Source organism: Capra hircus, chromosome 17 (genome assembly GCF_001704415.2).
Source record: "Capra hircus breed San Clemente chromosome 17, ASM170441v1, whole genome shotgun sequence".
Taxonomy (NCBI): domain Eukaryota; kingdom Metazoa; phylum Chordata; class Mammalia; order Artiodactyla; family Bovidae; genus Capra; species Capra hircus.
In genome coordinates this window covers 47,200,848-47,225,875 of record NC_030824.1, presented here as the reverse complement: position 1 = coordinate 47,225,875, position 25,028 = coordinate 47,200,848, and the positions used below count along the sequence as shown (strand labels likewise).

Below are 25,028 nucleotides of genomic sequence, written 5' to 3'. Positions count from 1 at the left end.
CTTAAAACTATTACACTTGTGGTTACAGTTTATTACAAGAAAAGGATGCAAATTTAATTCAAAGTGCCTAGGGCAGAGTCCAGGAAAAATACCAAACATGGAGGTCCTGATATCCTCCATTCACAGAGTTGCAGACCTGGTGCTCTCCCAGCATCAGTATATGACAATGCACATGAAGTACTGATAACCAGGGAAGCTTTCTAGTCTGGTGTCCAGAGTTTTCACTCAATCACACACTACACTTGTGACTTAACCTTAGTCTTCAGCTGCATTGGAAATAGCGTTAAAAGTAATATTTTTCTGTCTCTTCTGGGGGAAAAACTGATACCATGTAGTCAAATGCTCCATTCATGAAACACATTGTTAGGCTATCTTTTGGCCTAATCTCCCAGGGAAACAAAGGCATTCTTATCAGGAAGAATGGGCAGTGGTCTAAAGATCATAATGACAAAAGCCAAAACTATCTTTGGTAGAGATGATTTTCACTACCTAACAAATAAAATATCTACACCTAAAACAATTGTATTTAAGTCACCAAAAGTATAATGTAATGGTTTTCATTACCATTTCTCCCATACTTGACATTTCCAAAAATTTAGAGTGGGCCTTTGGCTTCCCTGATAGTTCAAATGGTAAATTATCTGCTTCTAATACAGGAGACGTGGGTTCAATCCCCGGGTCGGGAAAATCACCTGGAGAAGGAAGTGGCAACCCACGCCACTATTCCTGCCTAGAGACTTCCATGGACAGAGGATCTGGGGGTGGGGGGGGTTGTAGGTATAGTTGATGGGGTTGCAAAGAGTCATACACGACCAAGCAACTAACTTACACTTTTTTTTCTGATACATTACTACAGATTTCACTGGTGGTTCAGAGAGTAAAGCATCTTCCTACAATGCAGGAGATGGGGGTTTGATCCCTGGGTTGGGAAGATCCCCTGGAAAAGGAAATGGCAACCCACTCCAGTATTCTTGGCTGGAGAATCCCATGGATGGAGGAGTCTGGTAGGCTACAGTCCACGGGGTCACAAAGAGTCAGACACAACTAATCAGCTTCACTTTCACTTTCTTTCACTATGAACAAAGCTATGACAAGTCTAGACAGTGTATTAAAAAGCAGAGACATCACTTTGTCAACAAAGATCTTTATAGTCAAAGCCATGGTTTTTCTAGTTGTCATGTACGGATGTGAAAGTGAAGTCACTCAATCCTGTCCGACTCTTTCCAACCCTGTGTACTGTAGCCTACCAGGTTCCTACATCCATGGAATTCTCCAGGCAAGAATTCCGGAGTGGGTTTCCATTTCCTTTTCCAGGGGATCTTCATGATCCAGGGATCGAATCCCAGACTCCCGCATTGCAGGAAGACGCTTTATCCTCTGAGCCACCAGGGAAGTCTTATACGGATGTGAAAATTGGATCATATAGAAGGCTGAGTGCCAAAGAATTGATGCTTTTGTACTGTGGTGCTGGAGAAGACTCTTGAGAGTCCTCTGGACAGCAAGGAGATCCAACCAGTCAATCCTAAAGGAAATCAACCCTGATTTTTAATTGAAAGGACCAATGCTGAAGCTCCAATACTTTGTCCACCTGATATGAACAGCCAACTCATCAGAAAAGACCATGGTGCTCAAAAAGATTGAAAGCAGAAGGAGAAGGGGATGACAGAGATGAGATGGTTGGATGGCATCACTGACTCAAGGGACATGAATTTGTGCAAACTCTGGGAGATGGTGAAGGACAGGGAAGTCTGGCTTCTCTGCTGGCCATTGGGTCACAAAGAATTGACACGACTTAGCAACTGAACAACAAAGAATAAAACCATGATATAATTGAAGGAAATTGCCTTGCATACTAATGAGACAATTCACTACAGATCTAGATGGTCTTAGTTTTGCATCTAAGCTCAGTTTTTAAAAGTTTGTAAAAGAACATGCTTCCATCCCCTGTTTCCAGAATCAGCCATTAGTTTAAAGGGAAATTCTCATGAGTGCATCTCTCAAATCTTTCTTCATGACAATACTTTTCCAAACTGCTTTTATTTACAAGGTAGTAAAGGAAAGAGCAGAGAACATAAAACAAACTTGTCTTTCTCAATTCTTTTTCCTTTCTTCTTTCAGAATTTTTCCTTTCTCCAAACAGAACTACCATTTTTATTATATTAACTCAAATCAAGTAACTAGTGAATAAATTTGTAGATATTCATCATTCCAAACTAAATTCATAATCAGTAAGTGGGTAAATAAATAGCAAACAAACGTGAGTTTATAAAATAAAGGTACATCATCTCAAACAAGAAAAGACAGATAAATGAGTTTACATGGAGATTATTAATTTGAATTATACACAAGAAGATATACAAAAATGATAAAGCACCAAAAGATGCTGAGCTTCACAAATAAGTAAAGAAATACAAGCTATACTAAGGGGGAAAAAACCACATTAAAAAAAAAAAACAGGTTTCTAAGAATATACAATCTTGAATATGGCTATTGAGAAGAGATGTTACCACTGTCTTCTGATGTATCACCACAGATTAACATGTTATTTTGCATATAATAGACATAATAAATATTCATTAATGAATGAATGCATTTCAGAGTATAAATCTGGAATGGATACATTATGTTTCTGATTAAAATTAATTATAAGATTTGACCTTTTACCAAATAGGCTATATTATTGACATTTTTTATGAAATTTTGAGAAACTCACCCTGGATGCATTTCTAAATGCACAACCAATCCAGTTCTATGTGGACAAAGTAGATTTTAGTAAATGTTCACATATAATTAATGTAGTTAAGCTACCAGAGCAGTGAAGTTACTTTCAAAACCTTCGTATTATAACCCTTTGCATATATGCATATACATGTATATATATATATATATATATATATATATATATATATATATATATAGCTATGTGGAGAAGGCAATGGCATATACATGTATGTGTATATATATATATAGCTATGTGGAGAAGGCAATGGCAACCCACTCCAGCACTCTTGTCTGGAAAATCCCATGGACGGAGGAGCCTTGTAGGCTGCAGTCCATGGGGTCGCTAAGAGTCGGGCGCAACTGAGCGACTTCACTTTCAATTTTCACTTTCAAGCATTGGAGAAGGAAATGGCAACCCACACCAGTATTCTTGCTTGGAGAATCCCTGGTACAGAGGAGCCTAGTGGGCTGCCATCTATGGGGTTGCACAGAGTAGGACACAACTGAAGCAACTTAGCAGCAGCAGCATATAGCTATATAATTATATAATATTTTAGTGCTGTTTTATGATTCTCATACTACAGTAAAATACATAGTGTATGTTGATTATGCAAATATTATGAAAAATATTTAAAAACTTGCTAAGAAGCACTGAGTGATATAGCCAATGCTATAACACATAATAAATAATACAACTGGAAATATAACTCTGTCTTCTTCACTCAGCCCATTACTTGTCTTTCCCAGGTCTAGAAATTTTTTCTTGCTAGTTATAGAAAATTATACTATAGTAAAATAAAAAAAATATTATAATACAACAATTAAAGTAGACATAAAACTGTTTCCATGTATATGTTTCTAAATGTTTTTCATCTAGTACTTTCTAACTGCAAGTGTCTAATATATATATATATAGTCTAATATACAATATATACATACTGTATACAATATATACATATTGTCTATATATACAATATAATATACAAGACTAAAAAAGGGAAAATCACCCATGCTGATGATTTTCCCCTTTCTCTTTAGTAGGTTATGCTTTTGTAATTTAGTTCTTTTTCACAATCAGCCTTTCAGAGTAGCAGCCCATCAGTGTCTTACTCCGCTCCCTAATATTGCCATGCTTTTTTAAAAATAGACTTTATGCTTTAAAGCAATTTTAGGCCCACAGCAAAACTGAGCAGAAGGCACAAAGATTTCTCATGTAAGTTTGACCCCACATAAGCTTAGCCCCACAATGGAACATTTGTTGTGCTCTATGATCCTACACTGATTGATATATTGTCACCCCAAATCCACGGTTTACATTACAGTTCACTCTTGGTGGACAGATGTCATTATACATTTTGTAGGTTTGAACAAATGTATAATGACATGTCACCATTTTAGTATCCTACAATATCCTGTAGTTTTTTTTTGCTGCCCTAAAAATCCTCTGTACCCTACCTATTCACTTCTCCCCTCCTAATTCTTGAAAATCAATTATTTTTTTACTGCCATTTCCAGAATATCATAATTTGGAATTACACAGTATTCACCTGTGAAAGATTGGCTTCTTTTATTTAGTAACATGTGTTTAAATTTCCTCCATGATTTTTCATAGCTAGATAGCTCTTTTTAGTGATTAATAATATACGAATCGTGTTTTTTTGTATAATAGTTCTTTCAGTCTCAGCAAGGCTTTCTAGTCTTTATGTTTTTAGTTATACATTACCAAATAATTTTAACCAAAATGAAAATAATAAATGATAGAGAATTGTTGTCCTATCTCAACTTTAAAAAAGAATGGACTTAACAGTTTGAAAATTATTATTTATTTAAGCTTTAGTCAAATAGCTAAACCTATTTGGTTCAAATATTTCTGTTGTTATCAGTTCAGTTAAGTCGCTCAGTCGTGTCCAACTCTTTGCGACCCCATGAATCACAGTACGCCAGGCCTTCCTGTCCATCACCATCTCCCACAGTTCACTCAGACTCACGTCCATTGAGTCCGTGATGCCATCCAGCCATCTCATCCTGGGTCATCCCCTTCTCCTCCTGCCCCCAATCCCTCCCAGCATGAGTCTTTTCCATGAGTCAACTCTATGCATGAGGTGTCCAAAGTACTGGAGTTTCAGCTTTAGCATCATTCCTTCCAAAGAAATCCCAGAGTTGATCTCCTTCAGAATGGACTGGTTGGATCTCCTTGCAGTCCAAGGAACTCTCAAGAGTCTTCTCCAACACCACAGTTCAAACGCATCAATTCCTCGGCGTTCAGCCTTCTTTACAGTCCAAGTCTCACATCCATACATGACCACAGGAAAAACCAGAGCCCTGACCAGATGGACTTTAGCCAGCAAAGTAATGTCTCTGCTTTTGAATATACTATCTAGGTTGGTCATAACTTTTCTTCCAAGGAGTAAGGGTCTTTTAATTTCATGACTGAAGTCACCATCTGCAGTGATTTTGGAGCCCAAAAAATAAAGTCTGACACTGTTACTACTGTTTCCCCATCTATTTTCCCATGAAGTGATGGGACCAGATGCCATGATCTTCGTTTTCTGAATGTTGAGCTTTAAGCCAACTTTTTCACTCTCCTCTTTCACTTTCTTCAAGAGGTCTTTTAGTTCCTCTTCACTTTCTGCCATAAGGGTGGTGTCATCTGCATATCTGAGGTTATTGATATTTCTCCCCGCAATCCTGATTCCAGCTTGTGTTTCTTCCACTCCAGCATTTCTCACAATGTACTCCGCACATAAGTTAAATAGGCAGGGCGACAATATACAACCTTGATGTAGTCCTTTTCCTATTTGGAACCAGTCTGCTGTTCCATGTCCAGTTCTAAATGTTGCTTCCTGACCTTCATACAGACTTCTCAAGTGGCAGGTTAGGTGGTCTGGTATACCCATCTCTTTCAGAATGGACTGGAATGGGTGAATTTAACTCAGATGACCATTACATATACTACTGCGGGAAGGAATCCCTCAGAAGAAATGGAGTAGCCATCATGGTCAACAAAAGAGTCCAAAAGGCAGTACTTGGATACAATCTCAAAAATGATAGAATGATCTCTGTTTGACTCCAAGGCAAACCATTCAATATCACAGTTATCCTAGTCTATGCCCCAACCAGTAATGCTTAAGAAACTGAAGTTGAATGGTTCTATGAAGACCTACAAGATCTTTTAGAACTAACACCCAAAAAAGATGTCCTTTTCATTATAGGGGACTGGAATGCAAATGTAGGAAGTCAAGAAACACCTGGAGTAACAGGCAAATTTGGCCTTGGAATGCAGAATGAGGCAGGGCAAAGACTAATAGAGTTTTGCCAAAAAAAAAAAAAAAAAAAAAAGCACTGGTCATAGCAAACACTGTCTTTCAACAACACAAGAAAAGACTCTACACATGGACATCACCAGATGGTCAACACCAAAATCAGATTGATTATATTCTTTGCAGCCAAAGATGGAGAAGCTCTATACAGTCAACAAAAACAAGACCGGGAGCTGACTGTGACTCAGATCATGAACTCCTTATTGCCAAATTCAGACTTAAATTGAAGAAAGTGGGGAAAACCACTAGACCATTCAGGTATGACCTAAATCAAATCCTTTATGATTATACAGTGGAAGTGAGAAATAGATTTAAGGGTCTAGATCTGATAGATAGAGTGCCTGATGAACTATGGAATGAGGTTCTGGACATTGTACAGGAGACAGGGATCAAGAATATCCCCATGGAAAAGAAATGCAAAAAAGAAAAATGGCTGTCTGGGGAGGCCTTACAGATAGCTGTGAGAAGAAGAGAGGCGAAAAGCAAAGGAGAAAAGGAAAGATATAAGCATCTGAATGCAGAGTTCCAAAGAATAGCAAGAAGAGATAAGAAAGCCTTCTTCAGCCATCAATGCAAAGAAATAGAGGAAAACAACAGAATGGGAAAGACTAGAGATCTCTTCAAGAAAATTAGAGATACCAAGGGAACATTTCATGCAAAGATGAGCTCGATAAAGGACAGAAATGGTATGGACCTAACAGAAGCAGAAGATATTAAGAAGAGGTGGCAAGAATACACAGAAGAACTGTACAAAATGATCTTCACGACCCAGATAATCATGATGATGTGATCACTAATGTAGAACCAGACATCTTGGAATGTGAAGTCAAGTGGGCCTTAGAAAGCATCACTACAAACAAATCTAGTGGAGGTGATGGAATTCCAGTTGAGCTGTTTCAAGTCCTGAAAGATGATGCTGAGAAAGTGCTGCACTCAATATGCCAGCAAGTTTGGAAAACTCAGCAGTGGCCACAGGACTGGAAAAGGTCAGTTTTCATTCCAATCCCAAAGAAAGGCAATGCCAAAGAATGCTCAAACTGCTGCACAATTGCACTCATCTCACACACTAGTAAAGTAATGCTCATAATTCTCCAAGCCAGACTTCAGCAATACGTGAACTGTCAACTCCCTGATGTTCAAGCTGGTTTTAGAAAAGGCAGAGGAACCAGAGATCAAATTGCCAACATCTGCTGGATCATGGAAAAAGCAAGAGAGTTCCAGAAAAACATCTATTTCTGCTTTATTGACTATGCCAAAGGCTTTGACTGTGGATCACAATAAACTGTGAAAAATTCTGTTGTTATAACATATTATATTCTTCCAAGTTCCCCTCACTGCTCTCCTAGAAATTTGAACTTCAAATATATAAAGACTACAGTTCTAACAAGCATGAAGGTTATATTTGACTTTCTTGATCTAATTAGATTCACTTCATTAAGTTCAGTCCCTCAGTTGTGTCTGACTCTTTGTGACCCCCATAGACTGCAGCACCCCAGGCATCCCTGTCCATCACCAACTCCCTGAGCTTGCTCAAACTCATGTCCATTGAGTCGGTGATGCTCTCCAACCATCTCATCCTCTGTCCTCCCCTTCTCCTTCTGCCTTCAATCTTTCCCAGCATCAGGGTCTTTTCCAATAAGTCAGTTCTTTGCATTAGGTTGGCAAAGCATTGGAGCTTCAGCTTTAGCATCAGTCCTTCCAATGAGTATTCAGGACTGATTTCCTTTAGGATTTACTGGTTTGATCTTCTTGCAGTGCAAGAGATTCTCAAGAGTCTTCTCCAACACCACAGTTTAAAAACATCAGTTCTTTGGCACTCAGCTTTCATTATTGCCCAACTTTCATATCCATATATGACTACTGGAAAAATCAAAACTTTAACTACACAGACCTTTGTCGGCAATGTAACATCTCTGCTTTTTAATATGCTGTCTAGGTTGGTCATAGTGGGTTTTTTTTTTCCCCCCCTAAGGAGTAAGCGTCTTTTAATTTCATGGCTGCAATCACCATCTGCAGTGATTTTAGAGCCCCCCCCCCAAATAAAGTCTGTCACTGGTTCCACTGTTTCCCCATCTATTTGCCATGAAGTGATAGGACTGGAAGCCATGATCTTAGCTTTTTGAATGCTGAGTTTTCAGCCAGCTTTTTCACTCTCCTTTTTCACTTTCATCAAGAGGCTCTTCAGTTCCTCTTTGCTTCCTGCCATTAGGGTGGTGTCATCTTTATATCTGTGTTTATTGATATTTCTCCCAGCAATCTTGATTCCAGCTTGTGTTTCATCCAGTCCAGCATTTTGCATGATGTACTCTGCATATAAGTTAAATAAGCACTGTGACAATATACAGCCTTGACGTACTCCTTTCCTAATTTGAAACTAGTCCATTGTTCCATGTCTGGTTCTAACTATTGCTTATTGATCTGCATACAGATTTCTCAGGAGAGAGGTGAGGTGGTCTGGTATTCCCATCTCTTTAAGAATTTTCCACAGTGTGTTGTGATCCACACAGTCTAAGGCTTTGGCGCAGTCAATAAAGCAGTAGTAGATGTTGTTCTGCAAGTCTCTTGCTTTTTCTGTGATCCAGCAGATGTTTGCAATTTGATTTCTGGTGTCTCTGCCTTTTCTAAATCCAGTTTCAACATCTGGAAGTTCTCAGTTCACATACTGTTAAACCCTCACTTGGTGGATTTTGTTTGCTAGAGTGTCAGATAAGTGCAATTGTGTGGTAGTCTGGAAATTCTTTGACATTGCCTTTCTTTGGAATTTGAATGAAAATCAATCTTTTCCAGTCATGTGACTGGAAAGGTTTTTAAATTTGCTGGCATATTGAGTGCAGCACTTTAACAGCATCATCTTCTAGGACTTGAAATAGCTCAGCTGGAATTCCATCACCTCCATTAGCTTTGTGCATAGTGATGCTTCCTAAGGCCCACTTGACGTCAGACTCTAGGATGAGTAACCACATCATCATGGTTATCTGGGTCATTAAGATTTTTTTTTGATATTTCTTCTGTGTATTCTTGCCACCTCTTCTTAATCTTTTGCTTCTGTTAGGCCCATTCTGTTTCTGTCTTTTATTGTGCCCATCTTTGCATGAAATGTTACCTTGGCATCTCTAATTTTCTTAAAGAGACCTCTCATCAGATTAATCAGATTAGATAGCCTTGATTTATCAGTAGACAGATGTGGATGCTTATTTCTGTCTGTGCTCTTTACCTACTTATAACAAGCCAAATACATTATTATCATCATGATGCTATTATTAGTATTATAACTAGTTCTGTAATTTTTATAGTGAAAGTGAAGTCACTCAGTCGTGTCCAGCTCTTTGCAACCCCATGGACTGTAGCCTACCAGGCTCCTCCATCCATGGGATTCTCCAGGCAAGAGAACTGGAGTGGATTGCCATTTCCTTCTCCAGGGGATCTTCCCAACCCAGGGATCAAACCTGGGTCTCCTGAATTCCAGGCAGACACTTTAACATCTGAGCCACCATGATAGTCATCATCATTATTTCGTTTCCTATAAGGTCAGTCAAACATACAAGTTGGCGTATATTATTTTAGACTTTAAAAATTAGAATCATAATATATATATCCCCAAATAATATTTTAGAATAAAAATTGTTTGATCTATTTAAATTTTTAATAATAACATGCAATCCTATTTCAACTTTTGACCCAATATGATACATTTGATAAATAATTTCTGCATATTATTTCTGAAAAATAAACAATATTTTTCTGGGTAAAATTTGATTAGTACTTATGACTTAATAATACTTGTTAAAAAAGAAATTTTAGGAATTCTAAAAACAGCATTACATTTTTATGTCTTTTTATTAAATTTCATTTGCAGGTATATATTATAAAATAAATATATTAATATAATATTTGAAATATATTATTTGATCAGTCTAAACCAATGAAACATATTTAGTAGAATCCTTGAATAGTCATATATTCACCAGAGAAGATAAATAATCATTAAGATAATATTAAGAAATTATTAAACCACCTTTTGTAAAATAATGTATTCTTGTTCTAATTTTCAAAAATAAAGTTAGCTCCTACTACTAAAATTCTCTGTTGAACTCAGGCACAAAGATTTGCAAGATACAAAATATATTACATGTCTGTGGAAGGACATACAAGGATTCTGCTTTTTCTTCAAGTCTAGGCAGAAAGTTGTTGAATATATTTATCTCTATAATGTGATTATATTCATAATGTAGTCTGCTTTATGTTACACCAACACTGTTTTTCACTTCAAGACGTTCTGGGTTAATTCAACCTTTATTGATTTTATATACTTTGAACATCTCTCTCTCCCTCCCCCTTCCCCCTCTGACTACCTCACCCTCTCTCTCTCTCTCTCTGTATTCCTTTCTATTAGTCTGAACTACATCTGTGTATTCAGATACACATATATACAAAGTAATACATTGATTTTCTTTTCTCTTCTCAACATATCTACCATAACCATATAACATAATAAAAATTTGGTGAAGAAAAGAATGTGAGAACATTCATTAAAGATATTAGTGGAAGAAGCTCTGCAATATAATTATCTTCTGGTTTGTATTTTGCCCACTGCAGAGTATAGGATTTGATTATATCACAAATGTGCCTCCTACCTGTTTCATTGGGGCTCCTTCTTTATGTCTTACAGTTGTAAAACATCTTTCTCATAGGTTCAGTCTTTTTCATATGGTTGCTGTGCAGATAGTTGTCTCTTCAACAGATAGTGGTACTGGGAAAAAACAAAGAGAGACATGTAAAAGAATGATCAGAACATTCTTAAACAACACATAAAAAATAAGCTCAAAATGGATTAAAGACATAAATGGAAGTCAGGATACTATAAAACTCTTAGCAGAAAACATAGGCAGGACCCTCTTTGACATAAATTGAAGCAATAGTTTTTTGGACTAGCCTCCTAAAGGAAAGGAAATAAAAGTAAAAATAAACAAATAGGAGCTAATTAAACTTAAAAGCTTTTACACAGCAGAGGAAACCACCAACAGAATCAAAGACAATCTAGTGAATAGGAGAAGAGATTTGCATATAATGTGATCAACAAAGGATTAACATTCAACATATATGGGCTTCCCAGGTGGTGCTAGAGGTAAAGAACCCCCTGCTAATGCAGGAGATATAAAAGGCTCAGATTGGATCCCTGGGTCGGGAAGATCCCATGTAGGAGCAAATGGCAACCCACTCCAGTATTCTTGCCTGGAGAACCCCATGGACAGAGAAGCCTGGGGGCCACACTCCACAGCGTCACAGAGTGAAACCTGACTGAAGCGATTTAGCATGCATACACACACACACATTCAATATAGATAAATACTTCATACCACTCAAACATCAAAAAAGTGAACAACCCAATTAAAAAATTAGTAGAACTATTAGTTTCCAAAGAGAACATGCAGATGGCCAATAGGCAGATAAGAAGATGCTCACCATTGCTAATCATCAGGGAACTGCAAATCAAAACCACAAAATGATATTATCTCATATCCATCAGAAAGACTATCATTAAAAAGAACAAAAATGACAAATATTGGCAAGTATGTGAAGCAAAGAGAATGTTGGTAAACTATCTGTAAGAGTATAAAGTGGTGCAATCACTGTGGAAACCAGTATGGAGGCTTCTCAAAAAAAATAAACATAGAACTACCATATGATCCAATAATTTCATTCCTGGGTATATATCTGAGGGGGTGGGGAGACACTAATGCAAAAAGGTACATAAACTTTAATGTTTATAGCCGCATCATTCATAATTTCAAAAATAATGGAAGCCACTTAAATGTCCATCAATAGATGAATGAATAAAGAAGTGATAAATACACAATGGAATACTACTCAGGCTAAAAAAGAGTGTAATTTTTCCATTTGCAACAACATGGATGGACTTGGAGGGGATTATACTAAGTGAAATGTGAAAAAAAGATGAATACTGTATGATATAATTAATACGTGGAATCCTAAAACACAACACACTAGTGATTATAACAAAGAAGCAGACTTGCAGATATGGAGAACAGGCTAGCATTTACCAGTGGGGAGGGGAGAGAGGGGCTATATAGGAGTGAGAGAGGGTAAGATTAAAGCTATTTGATGTAAGATATGTTCAAGGATGTACAACAAGGAGAATTTAGCCAATATTTTATAATAACTATAAATGGAAAGTAAGCATTAAAATAACATAAAAATAAAATACCAGTCCATCCTAAAGGAAATCAGTCCTGAATATTCATTGCAAGGGCTGAGGCTGAAGCTGAAGCTCCAATACTTTGGCCACTTGATGTGAAGAACTGACTCAGTTGAAGAGACCCTGATGCTGGGAAAGATTAAAGGCAGAAAGAGAAGGGGACAACGGAGAATGAGACGGTTGGATGGCATCACTGACTCGATGGACATGAGTTTGAGCAAGCTCCAGGAGTTGGTGATGGACAGGGAAATCTGGCATGCTTCATACCATGGGATCGTAAAGAGTTGGACATGACTGAGTGACTGAACTGAACTGAAATACTGTGTTTCTTTAACTAACAATAAAATGAAAACAGATGCTGTTTGATAGAGCACTTGAAGAGAGATGCAGTTATCTATTGAAAACAAAATTAACCTGTAGATAAAAAATTGGGGAATGAATTGTTCATAACAACTTATTGATGACAATTATTTAAAATTTATGATTTAAGACCAATACCTGCTTATCTTTTGTGCTATAAAATTTTAATAAGAAATACTTTTGTTTTATTTAAATAAAACTTCCATGAAAGGTAAAAATATTCCCCTAAAAACTATCCAGTCATTTCACACAAAGCTACTGTTTAACTATTCTACAGGAATGGGGAAATAAATATTCTCTGCTATAATTTTTAGAGTATTAGAACTTTATTGGTTTAAGCACAGAAAAATTTAACGAATATATTAAACTTTAGTTTGTTAAATTTTCTAAATGATACTAATATTTTCTTTTACAATTCTAAACCATAAAGGAAAAAATTTAAATGGTTACTTATTATTTGTATTGATGTATTATGTTCTCAAATTGTTAATAAGATATAATGAGGATTTATTTATGTTTTGAAATAGTCCAAGATGAGATGAACAAAATCCTAAAAGGAATTTTAAACACAAAAGCAGTGTTTACATACGGACCTGGTTTGACGATTGTGAGCAAAGATTTGTAACGTAAAAATTTTAATTTAGATACTCATCCATTATAATAACTATAGTAGTCTAATGATAGATCTATTAAGTATTCAAGCTGTCATTTAAGAATTAGACTAACTTAACTGTTAGTAGTTACAAAATATAAATCTTTCTCTTTTATTTATTCCTAAAGTGGGATATTTTGACATGTTTATTTTTAAATTATTCAAATATGAATACAAAATTTTTGCATGGTTCTTAGGTAGAAATGATCTTAGTCTCTTTATCTCATTTAGAAAACCTATGTAAATCAATTTTTCATCAACCTTCCTGAATTTACATTTAAAAAATAAAATAGTCTCATCATATTAAATCATTAAGAAATTAAGAATAAACATATTTTTTACACATTAAAGAAATGATCACAATATTACATAGGTTTTTATAAATCTGTGTTCAACAGATTTGAATATATATTACAGTCTACATATATTAATAATCTAATATATGTAGTTAATTATGCAATTGAAGTTAATAAACTCACTGAAATATTTTCTGAAAAATTAATGTTTTGTTTGATTTATTCTGACCTATATTACAAAATACATTTGGTAATCAACAACCAGATATATCATAAGCTTTGTAACTATTGAAATTACCATTTTTTGTTATTTTTGTTTTTAACGGAACAACAATCAGTGGCCATTATATTAGGAAGTAATCATCAATTATCTGTTAAATAAGAATGTTAATTTAGTTTATTAAATGAATGCCTTTATTCATTTTTATAAATAATTTTTAACATTCATTTGAAGCTGAAGTTATGATTTAAGATATTAAAATAAATACAATTTTGAAATCTGAATAGAGTTGGTATTTACATAAAATCTTTGAGAACTATATTACATACGTATGTACATATTATATTTATATACATGAAATAACAACTAATTCTATTTAAATCAGAATCAAGTTTTTCAACTGTAGAAATATATATTTAAAATATTTATGCCTATTTTTAATAACCCAAAATAACACATTTATTAGTTTCTTCTTTTTTGTGTGTGAAAAAAACAAAAATGAGAGTCTACAACCTTGTATTTTGCCTTTCTGTCTGTCTGATGTAGATAACTTCAGTGGCTTTGTTTTGTTTGGTCCTTTCTAAGCCACTAGATGGATTTGAGAATTTGACTTGAACAGGTACCAACTTGAGGTGAACCAATAGTCCTATTGATCCATAAAGCTTTGAGTTCTTTCATAAGGAAAATAATAATCATAAAATTATTCCACACCTTCCATTATGCATGGTCATAGTAAATAATTGTGTTTTGAAAGTGTTTATTTTTTAAAAAGCAGAAGCAAAAGCTGTGACCCTAACCAGTTCCTAAAAGCAAATTTATGAAAGTCAAAACATGAAATGCAAGACTTTTTATCAATATGAAGGCAACACTAAGTTACCTCTTGTTCAGCCTCCTGAATGTACCTAGTGGACTCAAAGAAAAAGTTGCCTTTATATAATCTTACATTGTTTCAGTAATAACTATGAAAAATTACATCAACAACCTTACTATTGAAATAAAGTTCAGTGAATACTTTCTTCAATTACATATATTTCATATTTTAAAAACTCATATAGTTCAATTTCTGAGGGGCCTTTTCAATAGTAAGGAAAAATATGTATTTTTTTTTTCTAGTGAGCAGTTTCTCTCTTTAGCTAGGACAGAGAACATAGAATTCTACATTACTGTTGGCTAGAATGTCATACAGATCCTTTTTTAAATCATATGTGACATGTGATTGAGCTTTCTTCGGCAAAAGAATGTCATCCATACTTTGGAGAAAAAAAAAATACAGTACTAATTAGAAAGGTTTTTGCTTTGTTTTTAAGTATAGCTCCTATCTATTTTAAAATCTGCCTATTGTTAGAGTCTTACATTGAAATATATTTAGAATGATTAAGTAGAACAAGATAGCTTTGTTCCCTCTATCTACTCTTATTATTTTAGAATGAATAGTCTATATATCCAAGTAAATTATTCTTCGTATTCATCTTTGTCACTTTCTCCCTTTCTTTCTGTCAGTCTTTATCTATTTCTATCACTCTCTGTGCAATGTGAGTCTCAGATTGGGTATTCACTGTAACTGGTGATTATCAGTGCCTGATCTGAAAATAAAATACCAGAGAGAGAATTGAAGGGGAAAGATTTTAAATATCTATTCAGAAAATTCTCTCCTATGCTTAATATTTTACTGTAAGTGTGTTAACATTTCAATGTAAAATCAGTCTCAGGATTGTACATTTAGCATGGCATGTAACTGGAATCCCTGATACAGCCTTTCTCAACATCCCAAAAAAAAGATACACAATTCAAAGAAAATATAAAATTTCTATATAATGTCTTTGAAAATAATTGTAAACAATCAACTCTCAATATCTAGGAGATGTTTTTACTAACAGTGGCATTTACAGGATTGGACTAATACATAAGCAATTGAAAATTTCTATGCTGTACAAATGGAAAATAAGAAAAGTTATGCAAGAACTGGGTAAAGTGATCTCCCCATTTTCATTACTGCCTTGAACCTCATCTTGGACTCCACCCATTACTTTAACTGGTAAGATTATGAACTCCTGATTGTAAACTCTGAAAACTATTTGTCCACCTGACTTTTAAGGTGTCATAATTAAATTCCTAGGTTAAATGAACTAGATTCAATGAGGAGATGTCAAAGGTTACATACACTACTAAGTAAGATATGCTGTGCTTTTCAAAAATTTAGTGTTTAAGCAATCCAAATGGTTTAAAACAGGTGTACCTCTATGTTCTATATATGATATGCTTTTTAATGAAAAAGGTGGTAGAGCTAAGATTAAATTGTTTCTCACACTGGCAAATTTATATAAACTAGATATTTGCCAGATGTTGGGAAAGAAACGCTGTACCCGTCAAAGTACTTTTATGTGAACATTGTACCAGTACAAATGTGGATAACAAAATGGATCCATGGCAACACAGACATCCTGTATGATGATACACAGTCTCTCAAGATTGAAAGCTCCTTGTTCTGTGATGAATGAAAGAGAAATAAACAGTATTGGGAAAGCAGAAAACTAAGAGACTTAAAAGATTTCCCTGAAGAGTGAGAAGAAATATAGGACTATGAGGGAATTCCCTGGAGGTCCAGTGGTTAGGAGGGCTTCTCTGGTGGCTCAGATGGTAAAGAATTGGCTTGCAATGCAGGAGACCTGGGTTCCATTCCTGGGTCGGGAAGATCCCCTGGAGATGGGAACAGTTTGGCTCAGAGCTCCCACTGCTGGGGCCCTTGTTTCAACCTCTGGTCTATAAAATAAGTTTATTTATAATAAAAACTTATTTATGTAGGAAAGTGAATATGATTAATAATGGTGTGGCATTATTCTGTGAAAAAAAGAAGCTATAAATAGGGAAATTGAGATTGAACGTAAAAATCAAAAACCAGCAATATTTAAGGGAACTAGTTCTAATACATTTCTTGACTCATTCAAAGTGACAAAATAGTACTTATGCAACCATGGAGTCATAAATAGTCAGGCATGACTGAGCAACATGCTTTTTCAGTGGAACAAGAACTGGGATAAAAATGACTGCAAAGTCCTTTCCCTGTAAAATAATAATAATGCCAGAATTAAAAGCTACATTGGAGGTACAACAACAGAATTTTAACAGTAGAAAGTGGAATTAACATAATTATGGAGAACTGAAACTACCTACAAAAATGCAAACAGAAATGAACAACACAAAATAATGAAAGAAAGGACAATAGGCTTCCCTAGAGGCTCAGACAGTAAAGAATCAGCCTGCAGTGGAAGAGACCTGGGTTTGACCTCTGGGTCAGGAAGATCCCCTGGAGGAGAAAATGGCAACCCACACCAGAATTCTTGCCTGGAGAGTTCCATGAACAGAGAAGCTTGGAGGGCTATAATCCATACGGTTGCAAAGAGTCAGAAACGACTATGTGACTAACTTCACTTTACAGGAGTTAGGGACATAACATTCCGACTGATTCTGAGTCAAACCATGAGATATTAAAATAAAAATAGGCATCATATATCTCCAGAGCTTAAGAAATACTTGAATATGCACAAAAATTCTCAACACAAAAGAAAATCATTAAAATTATACAAACCCTTATATGGATTACATCATAATTTATAAGAAAAAGCAAAGAGACAATTGTGCATGGTTTCTTGTGTCTCATTTTTTCTACTTGATTATCCTTATTTTTCTACTTGGTTAATTCTCAGTACAGGAAAACTATTAATATTGTACCATATATTTTTATTCACTAATCTTATTAAATTATTTTTTATTTCTGGTGGCTCATAGATTACATTGACGTTTCTATATATTCCAACTGTATTACCAAGAAGCAACCAAAATTTTTGAATATCTTACCAAATCCATATGGAATTTATATTCAACTCATGCCCTATTTCAATGACTGGGACATCAAGTCAGAATAACAGCACACATATATTTGGATTGTTTCTGATGTTATTTGGGATGCTTCTGAATTTCAAAATATAAATAACATCTGCTAAAAGATTTCAGGCCAAAGAATGTTCAAACTACTGCACAATTTCCTTCATTTCACATGCTAGCAAAATAATTCTCAAAATTATCCAAGCTAGGCTTCAACAGTACATGAACCAAGAACTCCCAGATGTTCAAACTGGATTTAGAAAAGACAGAGGAACCAGAGATCAAATTGCCAACAGCCTTTGGATCATAGACAAAGCAAGAGAATTCCAGAAAAGCATCCACTTCTGCTTCATTGAGTATGATAAGCCATTGACTGTGTGGGTAACAACAAACTGGAAAATTCTTAAAGTGATGGGAATACCAGACCACCTTACCTGCCTCCTGAGAAACCTGTATATAGGTCAAGAAGCAACAAAACTGGACATGGAATAATGGACTGGTTCAAAACTGGGAAAGGAATGTCAAGGCTGTACATGGTCACCCTGATTATTTAACTTATATGCAGAGCACATCACGTGAAATTCCAGACTAGATGAAGCACATACTGGAATCAAGGTTGCTGAGAGAAACATCATTACCTCAGATATGTAGATGACACCACCCTATGGTAGAGAATGAAGAGGAACTAAAGAACCTCTTGGTAAAAGTGAAAGACTGAAAAAGCTAGCTTAAAACTCAACATTCAGAAATTGAAGATCATCGAATCCAGTCCCATCACTTCTTGGCAAATAGAAGGGGTAAAATTTGGAAAGAGTGTTGAACTTTATTTTCTTGGGCTCCATAATAACTGCAGATGGTGACTGCAGACATGAAATTAAAAGATACTTGCTTCTTGGAAGAAAAGCTATGACAAATCTAGAGAGCATATTAAAAAGCAGAAGCATTGCTTTGCCGACAAAGGTCCATATAATCAAGCTATGGTTTTTCCAGTAGTCATGTATGCATGTGAGAGTTGGACCATAAAGAAGGTTGAATGTGGAAGAATTGACGCTTTTAAGCTGTGGTGTTGGAGGAGACTCTTGAGAGTCCCTTGGACAGCAAGGAGATCAAACCAGTAAATCCTAAAGGAAATCAATCCTGAATATTCACTGGAAGGACTGATGCTGAATTTGAAGCTCCAATACTTTGGCCACTTGATGCGAAGAGCTGACTCAGAAGACTCTGATGCTGGGAAAGATTGAAGGCAGGAGAAGGGGACCACAGAGGATGAGATGGCTGGATGGCATCACTGACTCAATGGGCATGAGTTTGAGCAAGCTCCAGGGGATGTTGAAAGACAGGGATGCCTAGCATGCTGCAGTCCATTGAATAACAAAGAGTCAGTCACAAGTGAGTGACTGAACATCAAAAAAACATGCTGTGCTAGTGTTTAGCAGCTCAGGTGTGTCCGACTCTTTGTGACCCCATGGACTGTAGTCCTCCAGCCTCCTCTGTCCATGGGGATTCTCCAGGCAAGAATACTGGAGTGGGTTGCCATGCATTTTACCAGGGCATCTTCCCAACCTAGGGATCAAATCCAGGTATCCCACATTGCATGTAGATTCTTTACCTTCTGTGTCATCAGGGGAGTCCTCAAAAAGAATGAATGCAACCCATGTTGAGTAGACTTTTATTTAAAGATTTGTAGAGTATTATTAAAGAACAAAAATAGAATGTCTATAATTAGAGAGATCCAGAGTTGTAAGGACAACCAATAAATCCAGTTCCAATCTAGTCAATACATCAATGAGATATTATCACAGAACTTGCAAAGTGATTACAAAATTCATGTTGTAAACCAAGGCAATTTTAAGAAGATAGAAATAGAACATACCTAACAAAGGAGAGAAGACTAGTATAGAACTAAGCACATAATTTTGACAAAGGTAAAAATTGTAAATGAGTGAGACATAGAAGAGGTCAGATATAGACATATAAGTACATTTAATTATTTGTCATATGTCATATATGATATTTTTGAAGAGGCAACACAAATCATAAAATTGTGCATGGATAGTGAATATCACATAATAATACATATATATATATAAAACATACATATATCACATATGTATATATGTATATATATGTATCATATATATATATATATACAGTTGAATTCCTACTTCATATCATATTGTAAACTATTCCAAGTAGATTAATATATAAATAAGAAAAATATTCTAAATTATTACTTTAGAAAAGCATACAGAAGAATACCTCTGAGATCTCACTAATAGGAAAATATTTAGGAAATAATATATGAACAGAAGAAAATTGAAAGGAAAATATTCATTTTTTTTTAATTCAACAAATATTAAGCAACTGCCTGGTTTCAGAAACTCTTCTAGAGGTTAAGAGTAAAGCAGTTAATGAAAAATTTCCTGCAGTCATAAAGCTTGCATTTTTGTAGGTAATAACTTTTTTGTGGGTGGAATGTTTAAATATTTTTTTATTTGTAATTTTAGTCCCCGTAATTTTTGTCCCCAGTTCTCTCATTTATTTATTTTCTTTTACTTAAGAAAACTTATTGGAGTATAACTGATTTACAATGTTATGCTTGTTTCAGGTGTATAGCAATGTGCATCAGTTACACATGCACATATGTACAGTCATTTTTAGATTATTTTTCAATATAGGCTATTACACAGTATTGAGTAGAATTCCCTGTGCTATATAGTAAGTTCTTATCAGTTTTTTATTTTATATATAATAGTGTATATATGATAATACCAACATCCCAGTTTATTCCTTCCCCTTCAATTCCTGGTAACCATAGATTTGTTTTCTACATCTGGACTTTACAGTTCTTTTGTAAATAAGTTCATTTGTATCCTTTTTTTAGATTCCACATATAAGCAGTATCACATGATATTCGTCTTTCTGTGTCTGACTTAATTCTCTCAGTATAACAATGTCTAAGTGCATCTATGTTGCTGCAAGTGGCATTATTTTATTCTTTTTTATGACTAATAATTGAGTATTCTAACATAATAAATTGGTTTATCCCTCATTTATTTAGATTTTATATAATTTTTCCTAAATTTGTTTCATATTTGTCTTGATTCATCTTTTGTTAAATGTATTATGTGCTGTAATGTCTGAATTCTTAAGTGCCTTTGATATTCTTTATATTGTATCATTTAAAAAATACATTTTCTCTTTTGCTGTTTATATATGGAAAGCCATTTCAGTTTGCATACTGACTTGTACCTAACAAACTTTATATATTCACTTATTAATACTAACATCTGATCAGTAACTTTAAAATATTTTAAGTACATAACCACCTCATTTGTAAACAATGCAGTTTTCCATCCTTTACAATATGCAGAAAAATATTTTATTTTATTTTATTTTATTGTCCAAGATCTCCAGAATAATATCAAACAGAAATGAAGTAGTAGGTTTTCAACATTTGTGCGATTGGCTGTTACTGAAGACATATTTCATTAGATTAAAGAGGCTGCCTTTTCTTCTTAGTGCTTTTTTTGAAACTCAAATAAATATATGTTAAATTTTATCACATTATTTTTCTGCATCAGTTGAATCATGATTTTTCTAAATTGCTAGTCATATTGACTTTAAATACTGCTTACTAATTTTCTATTTATGTATCAGTATTATGTCTTTCCATCTCAATTATTTTTTTCCTTTCACTTTATTTGAATTTCTCTGTGTTTTTTTTCCCTAAAATTTTTGGATAAATACCTACTGATTTTCAGCTTTCCCTAAAATTCCCTCTAAGCAGAGTATTCACTTAATTTAAAATTTTTAATTTTTTAAATATAATTTATTTTAATTGGAGGTTAATTACAATATTGTATTGGTTTTGTCATACATCAACATGAATCCGCCATGGCATTTTTAATATCATCCAGTTAAACATATTTTCTTATGGACTTTGTTATTTCTCTTTTGTTCTACATATTAATAGGAAATGCATTACACAATTTCAAAATATGAATAATTTTTCTAGTTTTGTTTTCAAAATCTAGCCACTAAAAAGTACAATAAATGATTTTAATAATTTGAAACACTTTAGGATGGCTTTATGATGCAACAGTTGATCAATTATGGGAAACATTCCCAGTGACTTTTAAAAAAGAAGCAAATAATTCAGCTCAATTTTTACTCGTGTTTGTCATGTTTAATAGAATTGTTGCATGCTTTTTATCATTTACTGAAAGTTTAGTATTTCACAATATCTTTGGCTTTGTTTCATCTTGTTTGTTAGATTTTACTTGTCATAGTTTTAATCTACATTATTAAACACAGATAAATCTAGAATTACTTGTTTCACTCATCTTTCTTATCATGTCGTAATGAATTATCTCCAACATATTCTTTATCATTAGAGCTTAATTAATATATTAACAATGTGGAATGCAAGTTTTCTTTTTATAAATGTTTTTATTCCTATACTTTCATTTCAAAATTTCCTTATCTACATATTTATTTCTTCAAATCAATATAGAACTGTTTTATCCAATCTCTTGTTATCTTTCAATTGAAGTATGTAGTCTACATAGCTGTATCCATGCATGCTTGTGATCAGTTAAGTCCAAGTCGTTACGGCCCATGGACTGTAGCCTGCCAGGCTCTTCTGTCCATGGATTTTTTCCAGGCAAGAATATTGGAATGGATTGCCATTTTCTCCTCCAGCGGATCTTTCTGATGCAACTGTTGAACTAACCTACTTCTCTTCTCTCCAGCATCTCATGAAATGGAAAGCAAATTATTTACCTCTGAGCCACCTGGAAAGCCCTGTTAATTTGTTAATTATAACATTAGTTTACTACTATAGAAGTGCTTACCCTAGAAATTTCAATAGTTTTGTTTTTCATTTATTAAAATATCATAGAAAACTGTACTCCACTTTCTGGACAATGCATGGGTTAATTAGAACACAACATTTATTTACCCTATCCCAACATATATTGCTATTTTATGTATTAATTTCATATTGAATTTAGCCTTTTCTTTATATCATTTTTATATAGTCAGTAATCAATTAAATATGCCACCATATTTATCATTGTCTTCATTTTATATTTTCTTGTCATTTCTTCCTGCATTGTAAATCTTCTAAATGGAAGAATTTATTTTGCTAGAAGAAGGGTTTTTAAATAATGTTGAATACATTCTCATAGTTGTACTATGTTAATGTCTTCAAAAAAGGAAATACATTTTGACTTGGTGTTGATTCTAGTTTAAGTTATCTCCTTAAAGCACATTCATTTTAATATCTCATTTTATGTGTGTATGTGTTAGTCACTCAGTCATGTCCAACTCTTTGTGACCCCATGGACTCACTGTCCATAGGATTCTCAAAGCAATAATACTGGAGTGGGTTGCCATTTCCTTCTCCAGGGCTTTTTCCCCACCCAGGGATGGAACCTGAGTCTCCTACATTGCAGGCAGAATCTACCATCTGAGCCACCAGGGAAACCAATTCCATTTTATATTGGGATTGAAAATGGAGAAAATGGAGATTTTTTTCAATGAGAAATCAGCTCATATTCCTGTTTTTACTCCATTGAGTATAAAGTATTTTTTCTGCCTCTGACTGCTTTTACGATTTTCCGTCTCTTCTTGGATTTTAAAGGTTAATATGATATGATTTGGTGTCATCACATGTATCTGTGTTCATACGTTTGCATGGGGGTTATGGGGGTGATTTAATGCTGCTAAATTTTATAGCAATTATTGAAATAATGACCTAATGCCTCCTTTTCTTTGGGGAACCTAATTGCAAAAATATTTAGCATGCTTGATGGGGTTTAATAGCAGATTAAACTCAGTTAAAGAAACAGAATTAGAAACTGCATGGTATAAAATTTCTACACTGGAGTTCAGAAAGACAAAATGATGGGAAATAACAGAAGAAGAGCTAAGAAATAAAAAATATTTATAAATGTATAATTTCATGTTTTTTTTCAGTTTTATAAATTATATTGGATTCACTTGAAGAGTTTCCAGTTATTCACCCTAGAATTTTCATCTGATAACTTAATTACTGAAATATTTAATTGCAATTATTTAGGAGTCATAATCTGACATTCCATTAACATTGTATTTTTGTACTATTTTATTTACTAACAAATTAGTAATTATTAATAATTAATTTTTGGAAATATATTTTGGGGAAATATATTGTTTTCCCTTATCCTTTGATATATTTTACTGTGTTCCAGACAGTTTTTCCTGTGTGCCATAATAGTTTCCTGAAGGTGTGATACATTATTTTTAACATATTTGTTTAATGCTTCTGGCTATTCTTAAGATTGTTATTCTATAGATATATCTATAAAGCAGGCTATTTCCCAAATATATTAAAATTTTATATTTAAAGAACTATGTGCTTGTCACTGCCTTGAGAAACTTTGTTTAGCATTTTTAAATTTTCTAAAGAAATGTAATGAAAACAATTAGAATGTCATATGCATAGTATTCTGTATTAGTGAGTATTAATTAGTGAGCTACAGTAAAAGGGAGGGTAATTGAAGAATAAAATGAAAACATTTTGATAAGTAAATATAGACTTCTTTTACACTGAGTTTGTGTAAGATATTAATATGGTAATGAATAATTATAAGTTCCAAAAAGCATTATTTACAAATATTATTAACATGTTTGCCGACATTAAAATTTGTATTAGTAGAACATATTACATTTCCTATTCATAAACTGTTAGGTATTACATTGGATGAACTTGATGTAACATTCATCTATTCCATCATGTGAACTGGGATGATTAAATTTAAGATCAAATAAGGGGTCTTGTTAGCAACTGTCTTCAAGTGTTCAAAAGTTTTTCAAAGGAAGTTACTGCCCATCTGTTCTCTTGCTCCACTGAGAATAAAACAAAAGCATTTGAAACTCATGCTTAAGAAAGGGAGTTTCAGGTTAGTTGTAAGAAACAACTTATTGACATTAAGAGTTGTTTAAACACAAAAATACACTACCAAGGGAATTTATATAATGTCTTTCTCTGAACATCAGTAAGAATAAGCCAGACAACCATCTGTCTCAGTGGCTCAGTTGGTGGCCCTGCTTGAAAGCACAATGTTGGATTATAAAGCCTCCAAGGATACTTTTCATTTTATAAAGATGTATACAACATGGAAACAGCAGAGAGAAAAAATATACATAATATAAAGGGAGTTCTCTGAGTAATGGATATACTCTGAGGAACATTAGTATTAAAGAAAACAGAAATAAGGAGTTATTTTAATAAACTTAAATAAAAGCTTTTTGTTAAAAGATTTAATAATAAAATATTAAATTTTTATCTTACATTCTTAGGTTTTAGGCATTT

At 34.1% G+C, this 25,028-nt stretch overlaps 1 long non-coding RNA gene across 1 annotated transcript in view; it reads right to left on the bottom strand.

The window, feature by feature from the left end:
• LOC108637879 overlaps positions 1–25,028 on the bottom strand; it is a 222,621-nt gene that overhangs the window by 71,428 nt on the left and 126,165 nt on the right. The window contains exon 2 of the long non-coding RNA XR_001919392.1: positions 10,676–10,791. This is a non-coding gene — a long non-coding RNA (uncharacterized LOC108637879). The remainder of the gene's footprint in view (positions 1–10,675; positions 10,792–25,028) is intronic.